Genomic DNA, 11,767 nt, shown 5'->3' with positions numbered 1-11,767 from the left:
TGTAAAAGGTAGTGTGTCGTGTGTCATTCGTCTTTCACAACAAACAAACTCCCTTGTACTAATTCCTTCGTATAGGTATATGACATCTCCCTTGATGTGTCGGTAAATGACCAGATTTTGTACCTACTTCTATAAATTCCTTACATCTCCCTTGATGTGTCGGTAAATGACCAGACTTTGTACCTACTTCTATAAATTCCTGACATCTCCCTTGATGTGTCGGTAAATGACCAGATTTTGTACCTACTTCTATAAATTCCTGACATCTCCCTTGATGTGTCGGTAAATGACCAGATTTTGTATCTACTACTATAAATTCCTTACATCTCCCTTGATGTGTCGGTAAATGACCAGACTTTGTATCTACTACTATAAATTCCTTACATCTCCCTTGATATGTCGGTAAATGACCAGACTTTGTATCTACTACTATAAATTCCTTACATCTCCCTTGATATGTCGGTAAATGACCAGACTTTGTATCAACTTCTATAAATTCCTGACATCTCCCTTGATATGTCGGTAAATGACCAGATTTTGTATCTACTTCTATAAATTCCTGACATCTCCCTTGATGTGTCGGTAAATGGCCAGTTTGTCGTTGGTCTACCTTTACATCCATCTCGATGCTCTCCATGATTAATGGTCTTCTTTTGGTATAATTTGCTTGGTCCCGTTATATGGCAGTGAGCTGGGATGTTTAGAACTAAATATCTAAAAAAGATTAAGAATTGTGTTTGGTTAGGGTGTCGGAATGCAGGGTGACCATGTTATCTCATGGAGGTTTGGCTTGTTGGTTTTAAATATTATTAAGCACTTCACCGTGTGTTACGTGAACCGTGTAGAATTTAGGCTGTGTGATATTAAAGTAAGTCATGATGTCCAACAGAAAGTACGCCAAAACATGAGGCAAAAAGTAGTGAAGGCCAACAGAACTACAGACAGAAGCGATACACAATCACTTTAGTTAAATTCATATCAATGAAGAACTCCAAATGACATACTTAGACAGCACGTTGCTATACACGTTTCTCACTGAGATATGCCACCAATTATATATATAGAATGTCTGGTCCCGTCAGATACGGTCTTAGGCATGCGCATTCCTGACTACACGTGCACTAACACGCGGTTTTAACAATCCTGACAATTTTGTAAATGTCGACATGTACCTATAGTGTAATAGATCCTGAGAGTGACTAGTATCTGTACCAACAGCATAATGACTATTTCAATTGTACATAAATAATTACTGTTGTATATCCTTACTGAATCTATATATAGTTAGTGTGCACGAGGAAACTTAAGGCACAATATCACATTCTCCCTTCTCGCCTTTTTGACGTTAAAGTTTAACTATATGTTTAATGTATTATAGGGTGAACATGCCAGTGGGCTAAAATAAAACCGTGTTAATGGTTCCGGTATAGAGTATGTGGTTAGTACACATTGTCTTCTATATATATCCTTACTTTCATATCAGATATACACACGTTTGGCTTCTAACATCACTGAAAAAGAAGCATCAAATATTGTACAAAATAAACAAAAGTGGATATAATTATTTCAGTACAAACTTCTATTTAAAAAGTGTACGATAAAAATTCAGTTATCACCATATGCATGTACCCTGTCTGTCTCGTCTTTAGAAGTACTAGTCATCACCATATACATGTACCCTGTCTGTCTCGTCTTTAGAAGTACTAGTCATCACCATATACATGTACCCTGTCTGTCTCGTCTTTAGAAGTACTAGTCATCACCATACATGTACACTATCTCGTCTTTAGAAGTACTAGTCATCACCATATACATGTACCCTGTCTGTCTCGTCTTTAGAAGTACTAGTCATCACCATATACATGTACCCTGTCTGTCTCGTCTTTAGAAGTACTAGTCATCACCATATACATGTGTCTTTAGAAGTACTAGTCATCACCATATACATGTACACTGTCTCGCCTTTAGAAGTACTAGTCATCACCATATCCATGTACCCTGTCTGTCTCGTTTTTAGAAGTACTAGTCATCACCATATACATGTACCCTGTCTGTCTCGTCTTCATCACCAAGTACTAGTCATCACCATATACATGTACCCTGTCTGTCTCGTCTTTAGAAGTACTAGTCATCACCATATACATGTACCCTGTCTGTCTCGTCTTTAGAAGTACTAGTCATCACCATATACATGTACCCTGTCTGTCTCGTCTTTAGAAGTACTAGTCATCACCATATACATGTACCCTGTCTGTCTCGTCTTTAGAAGTACTAGTCATCACCATATACATGTACCCTGTCTGTCTCGTCTTTAGAAGTACTAGTCATCACCATATACATGTACCCTGTCTGTCTCGTCTTTAGAAGTACTAGTCATCACCATATACATGTACCCTGTCTGTCTCACCATCTTTAGAAGTACTAGTCATCACCATATACATGTACCCTGTCTGTCTCGTCTTTAGAAGTACTAGTCATCACCATATACATGTACCCTGTCTGTCTCGTCTTTAGAAGTACTAGTCATCACCATATACATGTACCCTGTCTGTCTCGTCTTTAGAAGTACTAGTCATCACCATATACATGTACCCTGTCTGTCTCGTCTTTAGAAGTACTAGTCATCACCATATACATGTACCCTGTCTGTCTCGTCTTTAGAAGTACTAGTCATCACCATATACATGTACACTATCTCGTCTTTAGAAGTACTAGTCCTCACCATATACATGTACCCTGTCTGTCTCGTCTTTAGAAGTACTAGTCATCACCATATACATGTACCCTGTCTGTCTCGTCTTTAGAAGTACTAGTCATCACCATATACATGTACCCTGTCTGTCTCGTCTTTAGAAGTACTAGTCATCACCATATACAGGTAACTAAATTCGGTTTTCCAAAGTAACAGCTACTGAATATGTTGATCCTGTTTGTTGGTGTGTTTTCGTGTGAGATCGTGTTATATCGTGCGAGATCGTGTTTTATCGTGTTATATCGTGTGAGATCGTGTTATATCGTGTGAGCTCGTGTTATATCGTGTTATATCGTGTGAGATCGTGTGATATCGAGTTATATAGTGGGATATTGTGTTATATCGTGTGGTATTGTGTTATATAATATAATATGTAGCTAAATATTTATGTTATTGCTTCATAGGTATAGCAGACTGATTCGTGTTACAAATAATAACTCAAAAAATAAATAGGTTATCATGGTAATTTCTGTAGATATACAGATAAATAGACAATATCTTTAGAAAAGCAATGGATCCCACAATGTAAAATTGACGGAAATATTTCCAGAATTTCTATGGATTTATTGAAGTCATAACGTTCGATGTACTGTAAGGCTTCCGTCACAACAAGGACTCTATCTACAGTGTATTTCCGTCACACTCAACCGCCACAATGCCTTCATTTGGCGACCTTACAACGTCTACGCTGTGTATGGAATATTCACTACACCAGATACACGAGTCCAGCTCCTGGTCTTTTTACTATCATGTGAACTTTGGAATATATAGGTTCGGTTAACGTTGGAACTATTATGTGATAAAAGAGTAGGTAAACTTTCGGTACATTTCGGACCAGTCCAAAGTCTAATAACATATATTTATATATGTCAGTCCAAAGTCTAATAACATATATTTATATAGGTCAGTCCAAAGTCTAATAACATATATTTATATAGGTCAGTCCAAAGTCTAATAACATATATTTATATATGTCAGTCCAAAGTCTAATAACATATATTTATATAGGTCAGTCCAAAGTCTAATAACATATATTTATATAGGTCAGTCCAAAGTCTAATAACATATATTTATATAGGTCAGTCCAAAGTCTAATAACATATATTTATATATGTCAGTCCAAAGTCTAATAAATACGTAAGTTGCAAGCTTTTGTTCAGACAGAAGTTTAAAGTTTTCGTCCCTTAATGCACAAAAATGGATAGATTAGTGAAATAGAATTATTTCAGAAATTGTTTTTAATTTCGGTTACACACATGTGGGATGGTTACAATATCTTATATTGTACTTTGTACCTCATCAATTTCATCTTAAGTAATTATTTCAAATAAATACAACAAAGGTGTGTTTAATACTGTTCGTGATGGGCCTCTCTTTATATTTTAAAAGTCGAATTTGAAAAATATTGCGCAATTATCGTTATTTTTCCCCGTTTAAAAGAAAAGAAAGAAAAAGAAACGAGACATGATTGTGACTAGGTAGTGACCTGAAATTTTTTACTGAAACCTACACGATTTTTTCCCCGTACCCTCCGGAAGTTTATGGCTACAGTCATACAGTTAGGGCGAAGTCCACATGTCGTGACATCAGAATGCAGGCCACTTTGATATAATTATACACACAGTTTTATTGTGTAATTTTTGTCCGTGTTTGTTTTATTAGTGTGTGATTCACTGACATTGAATAAATAGTAGTAGGTCCGGGAAAAATGACGATAATAAATTTTGTATGAAATATCTTATTTTACAATAATTGTTTCTAAAACAATGGTCGGGATGAGTTTAAATCGTCTGGCGTAAAGGTTGTTTGTAAAGATATATATTTCACAACAATTATTGCTAAATATGTTACAGATGAGTTTCGAGTGGTATAAAAAACATTTTCTGAAAGAATTAACACAAAAAGTGATTGAAAACTGGCTTTGCGAACCTCCGAAAACATCTCTTATCTTTATCGAGCAGGCCTTCGTTTATCAAGCAAAGAGAGCTAAAATCGCTCAGAACAGTTGTGAAACAATACAAATATATTCACATGATTTGTTTAAGTCGTAACAATAGTGTAGCTCTTCTTCATACGAAACAAAATTTTACGGTATCTTCACACAGAATTAACAGTTAGCTTAACTGGTTAATAGAGGGTACAAAAGACAAGGAGGACATATAAACACCTCTTACACAGAATAACACCGGGGATTATAAATACACCGATAACTTAATCATAGAACTGATTATAAATGTTTTCAATATGATGACATTTGAAACACGATGTGTTTACTACAGTATGATGATACTACCTTTCGTTTAAATATCTCGTTCGCAATCAGGGATTTGATATGTCCCTCGCGTTAGGTTACATCTACAATTGGATACTGACCTTTAGTTTACGTAAATATGTTGTTTTGCTTAAGTTGTTACCCAACACTGATAGCCACTACACTGATTATTTATAATAAAGCTACTTAGTACTTTGTATACGTCATATCGCTAGATTAGCTATTTATAGACATAAAAACAACACAAATGTTTTATAGCCCTACCCTAACGTATACACCCCTAGGTCTTTGTACGAGTTCAATGACACAGAATCAAACAACCCGATTATCTTGTGGCCTTATTGTGTCGTCGGTGTCCTTAAAATAAGTCAATAAATGTTCACATAAGTGTGTCATGTTTAAATACTCCCGATCATATACACTTCAGAGATAAATACTTAAACACAGGAAAATGTGGAAAGTTTAATGAAATATTTACGATAGCACAAAGGTGGATGTCAAAGTTAATCATGACTTAATGCCTTTTTGTATTACGGTAATAACAGAAGAATTTCCTATATAGATAGAGGAACCGTCAGTAAAGTGGGTTTTATCTACAGCGATGCACGTTATTATTCTCCTCTGAGTGGCCTTGTTTACTGTCATTTTTGTTTTGGAACAGTGACAAGTCACTGTTTATATTATTTTATGACTCACAACAAAAAATTTAAGTTCATCCACAGCCTTACAATGATAGAATTTATATCGGAAACTCACCTGTTGTATAAGGTATATCGGTCAGGTTGACACGTAAACATTGTGGGCCAAGTTAGCCTCACACATTATTGGCGAAATGCCCAAAACGTTCATCCCATGACGTTGTAGTAGACATGCGGTTAATTTTTTGTAAAAAATTACAAGATAACTCTTATCTTTGTCTTGTTTTAGGTATAAAAAGAAGGCGTGACATCTATTTGAGGAGATTTCCATCCTTTGTATGTGATGTTTTTCTACATGTACTTTATGTGAACATAAGATCTACTCATTCACAATAAACCGTATTTAGCATAACATACACAATTACAAGGCCGTTTAAAAGTCACACAGGTAAAAAAAACACCTTGCCATACAAAGATATCAAAATACTTATTCCGATCAATTCTTAGGATTGTTTGGAAAAAATAGGTAGGTCGATTGTATACGATAATACAGACTTTAACTCGGTAAGTCGGTTGCATAATGAAAGATTGAATTAAACAGCGAATTGGAAAGATTGGGTCGATTTCAAAATCGGAAAGAAAAGGGCATGGTTACGACCCGCTTTGAAAAAAACCACGCGATTTGAAAATTACATTGAATTTGGGATATGCTCTAAATATTTATTTCGAATTGCGTAAATATTCTTTCCTGAAAAAAAAGGTGAAGGGAAACGATGCTCAACCTCCTTGAAGCTCTAATGGTCTTAACTCATTAGAGCCTTCAAGGTTGTTGAGCATCATTTCTCCGTCACCATTTTTAAAAATTCATTGGCTCTACTGAATCTTATCTAAATGTGTGTTTTTGTACTTTTTTAATATCTATTACATGATACTATCAGAAAATCCCCTTTTCTTTAGAGATGATTTGCAACATAGCAGAACATATAACATAACATATAACATGGCCGTTATTTGCTCTCTCGCCCACTAGTGTACATAACGTACGAACGTTTTGATAATTTACTGGTAACACCACAAATAAATCATATTTTTTTCGAATCACCAGGTACTTTCATGTATGGTATGACAGTAAACAAGTAGTATATCGTTACTAATAGCCAAACAATAATGACATTTAATTTTAGTGTATTTTGCCTTCAGGGGATTGTTCCCTAAACCATAGACGAACAATTTTCGTAAAAATTGCTTGGCTGCAATTACAACTTCGTATAAATAAACATTCTGTATCTACGTTTGCAGATAACACTGTCTCTAAAGGCAAATCCTTTTCTCAGTTGAAAACAGTTAATTTACGATCCGATAAAACAGTTATCGAATCTTTCAGCATTACATTAAAGATTGCACAAGGTTATTCTGAAACACCCTGTCACATCACCTCTGAGGAGGCGTGGAAACATGTCGACCAAAATAGTTCAGTACACTTTAGAGAAAATCGGTCAACAACAATTTATACATGTAACTTATGGCACTATAAGAAACGTAACAATATTATTTCGTATGGTGCTGATAATTTACATCATCTACAAATGTTCGGCTTTACCCAGTATTTAGGAATGTACTTTGAGTTGTGACTTTGTGAAGTACTTCATCGCTCAACCGAGATCTGCACATGTCGGAAGTTAAAACTTTAATTACTCTTGACCTTGATTGATTAAGTATGACGATTAGAAAGTGTTGGCAACAGATCAGGTTTTTTCCGCTGGGTTAAAGCTGATCGTCAACGAAGGTCACAAAACAATAAGGAATGTAGTTCTAGATTTGTTTATTACATAACGCTTAGCAACCATTAACCCCAACGTAACCTAGAACATCGGAAGGCGGGAAACTTTCTCTTGTTATCATGGTATTTATGGGTGTTCTTTTATTATGTCAGACATTGCTGTAAGAAGATATTAACCTGGGTTTAAGCCAAAGCGTTCTCTTTTGGGACGTCAGTAAATCAAAATGCGTGTTTGTCTGTACTTAAAATACAGTTTGGTGTAAGTAACATTTAAAGCGGTCAAATTTTTAATTACTTCCACAATAAGGTAAACAAGTATTTAACACTTCCGTACAACATTAGAAATAACCTCTCTCTTAACATGTGCAAAAGATGGTATCTACTCCTACACGTTCCAATGACCAGATCGGGCACATAACATTTATCAACAGTAGATAATAAAAATAAGTAAACAGACTCGGAACTGACGAAATACTCTCGTCAAAGTTTAAATAAGTAATTACATGTACCTTCGCGGAGACATTTTAAATATAACGATGACGCCAAACATACAGAATGACATTCATATGCACCGCTCACAACATCAGTCAAGTAACTGGGAGAACTCCACTACCTTCGCCTTCCACAATGAGAGGGAAATGAAGTCACGGCCCACAAATCAAACTGGTTGTATTATTAATGTAACCCATGGTGCGTGTGGCTAAATCAGCCTTGGTGTCTCCTTACTGAATATTTTTACAATGGTTTACGTGCCTATATAGTACAATAATAAAAAGTACCGAAATGCTGACTTTGCAATTCACAAACTTCAAACAAGAAAACGAGGAAAATATAGCTAAAGAACACTGTCCTATAATCTGTTCAATACGAATTCTCAAGCCTATAGCAACAAATAGTTCCACCAGTCCTAGTAGATACAAGTGGGACAAATCTTTAGATGATGGGTCAATAAGTAATTAAAAATGTTGTGTAAAACGTTGCTGGATTGTATCACACTACCAGATGACAAAGCATCTCCTCTATATATCGATCGTTAAAATAGCGATACATCCGTAGTCTGAACTGAAGCTGCAGATACGTGTATACCAAAGACTTAATATAGAAACTATTTAAAACCTTACTGGGACTAGAGTCTAACGACGATGCACATTGAAATGCTACAAGAACGAAGTATATGGGTACAATCCGGTACGCGGAGACAGAACTGTATGTTTTTCAGTGAATATAAAACTTGTAAAAGATACTTTTCGACGGTAGCTTAGCAATCCATTTGAAATGTATATGGAAAAGCAATTTGCTAAACTCAGGCGAATTAGATCAGAACATGTTTTGGCAACTTTTTAAGAGGAAGAATAGAAAATAAAAAATGCAATACAAACAAAGAAAAAAAATAAGATGCAATGGGGAAACCTTTAGAAGCACATGTGATATTTTGAAAGTTGGTCTCTACATTTTGAAGATATACACAAAAACCATGATGTCGTTGCTTTTGGTAGTTGTTTCTGTGATAAGATAAAAGATAGAATTAAAATGATAAAATCGAATAGTCGTTTTGATGACGATCTGCTTCTATTTAATGTTTTTTCGTGGTAGGAAATCAGTCTTTATTGTCAAAAATTAAAAACAAATAAGGCAGGTGGCCACGAAGGTTTAGTATATGAGCATGTAAAGTATGCTAGGCGACCACTGATCGACCATATCCAAAACTATCTAACCTTGTTGTAAGATATGAATATCTTCCTAGAAACTGGAAAGAAGTTATTATAGTAACCATTTACAAAGGTCAACGGAAGCGAAAAGATGACCTAGATAATTATAGGGGAATAACACTTTTACCAGTATTAAAAAGAATTGAAATGGCTATTGCGGGAAGAATTTCCTATATAATTGATTCTGAAGCATTTCCAAACAAACAACAGTCAGCACACCAAAATAACGTATGTAGTCTCTGTACTGCGTTTAGTTTGAAACAATATGTTTATTATAATATGGAAAATGATTCTGACGTATATGTCTCGTTTTTAGATAGCTCTAAAGCTTCTGATACAGTTTAGCACAACAACTGACTTGTAAAATTGTCCGATATTGGCCTTACGGCTAAAGTATGGAATATTTTAAGACTTATGTATACTGATGTAGAAAGCCATGTAATGTTTAATGGTGTACTTTCTACACCGGTAAAGACGGAGAGAGGAATCGTAGAAGGGTGGAGGGCCTCTCTGCCAAAATGTATTTAGTTTATATCAAGGAATTATTAAATGAAGTAGAAAATTGTGGGCAGGGTGCAAAGATAATAGATAAACATGTAATCATTCCAACTCAAGCTGATGATGTCTGTTTGGTGAGCACAAATGCTACGAGGCTTCAGAAAATGTTGTTTCCAATATTACTCATCTTGGTATTCTGTTGAATTTTAGACATGACTCTTTGGAGAGAACAGGCTTGTAATAAATTAAAAGGTGGTACTATGACACTTATACGTTCTGGACCTCATCAATGTGCTCTTAATCCTTTAACTGTTTCAAGGATTTTACAAATTAAAGTATAACCCTCTGCATTCTACGGTTGTGAACTTTGGATACTTTCAAACTTCGAAATATTGATGCTGGAAAGGGCCATTCGTTTCAACTTTGAAGTCAAGAAAAAAGAACCAGAACTGACACGTTCACCTCTCTACTGGGGTTGATGTCCTTAGAAGCATACATTGATACCGAAAGACTGTTATGTTTAGGAAGATTGTGCAGAATGAAAAAAGTTATGTATCTTATAGAATCTTTTATATCGAGGTGTTTTTTATACAACTTACATGGATGTATCCAAGACAGTTTTATACCAGGCATTGTTAGAATATTTAAAAAAATACAACTTATATGAGAATTTTCAACTTTTCAGACTATGAAACAAGTGCTTGGTTGCATTAAATAACCAATGATACCGAATTTTAAAGACTTTTATTACTACATAATGCTGTTGTGTCTGACTCTGGAAATGAACTTTCTTCATATTCCCACTCATTGCCAGATGATAATGTAACTAATATTTTGCTGGGAGGCCCTATGGTCTATCAAGGCAACAAAGATGATGTAGAAGAATTAAGATTAATTTGAGTGTATCATGTAAAAAGGATAATAAAATTGTTTGAGAATATAGATTATTTCATGCTAATTCGTTCACTTGGTCAGTTATCATTTATTATTACTATGCCTTCATTATAGAATTATAAAACTCGTTCAATTAATAACTTATTTCTATTCCTTTTATTTGGTTTATTTAAATATGTTTTCATATCTGTACACCTTTTTAATACTTGTTATGTTTTTCTTTTGTTACATGTAATATTGTAATAATATTGTAATGTCATGCTCTTAATTGTGGAGGAAATAAGGACAATAATAGGAAATGTCGAAAGGAAAGACAATGTTTCCTGGAAGAGAACCTACATTAAAGGTCTAAAAGTGACGACCGAGTTTATATGAAGGAAACTGTCAGATATACCAGCCTTGTTAGTGTTTTATTTATAACAAGAAAACCACCAGATATACCAGCCATGTTAGTGTTTTATTTATAACAAGAAAACCACCTGACATACCAGCCTTGTTAGTGTTTTATTTATAACAAGAAAACCACCTGACATACCAGCCGTGTTAGTGTTTTATTTATAACAAGAAAACCACCTGACATACCAGCCTTGTTAGTGTTTTATTTATAACAAGAAAACCACCTGACATACCAGCCGTGTTAGTGTTTTATTTATAACAAGAAAACCACCAGACATACCAGCCTTGTTAGTGTTTTATTTATAACAAGAAAACCACCTGATATACCAGCCGTGTTACTGTTTTATTTATAACAAGAAAACCACCAGATATACCAGAATGGTTAGTGTTTTATTTATAACAAGAAAACCACCTGATATACCAGCCTTGTTAGTGTTTTATTTATAACAAGAAAACCACCAGATATACCAGAATGGTTAGTGTTTTATTTATAACAAGAAAACCACCAGATATACCAGTATTTATAACAAGAAAACCACCAGATATACCAGCCTTGTTAGTGTTTTATTTATAACAAGAAAACCACCTGATATACCAGCCGTGTTACTGTTTTATTTATAACAAGAAAACCACCAGATATTCCAGAATGGTTAGTGTTTTATTTATAACAAGAAAACTACCTGACATACCAGCCGTGTTAGTGTTTTATTTATAACAAGAAAACCACCAGATATACCAGCCTTGTTAGTGTTTTATCTATAACAAGAAAACCACCAGATATTCCAGAATGGTTAGTGTTTTATTTATAACAAGAAAACCACCTGAAAT

The sequence above is a fragment of the Ylistrum balloti genome, unplaced genomic scaffold (assembly GCF_031769215.1).
Source record: "Ylistrum balloti isolate Yb309-2 unplaced genomic scaffold, AGI_CSIRO_Ybal_v1 Utg369730, whole genome shotgun sequence".
In the NCBI taxonomy this organism is placed as follows: domain Eukaryota; kingdom Metazoa; phylum Mollusca; class Bivalvia; order Pectinida; family Pectinidae; genus Ylistrum; species Ylistrum balloti.
Note: the sequence above shows the minus strand (reverse complement) of the source record.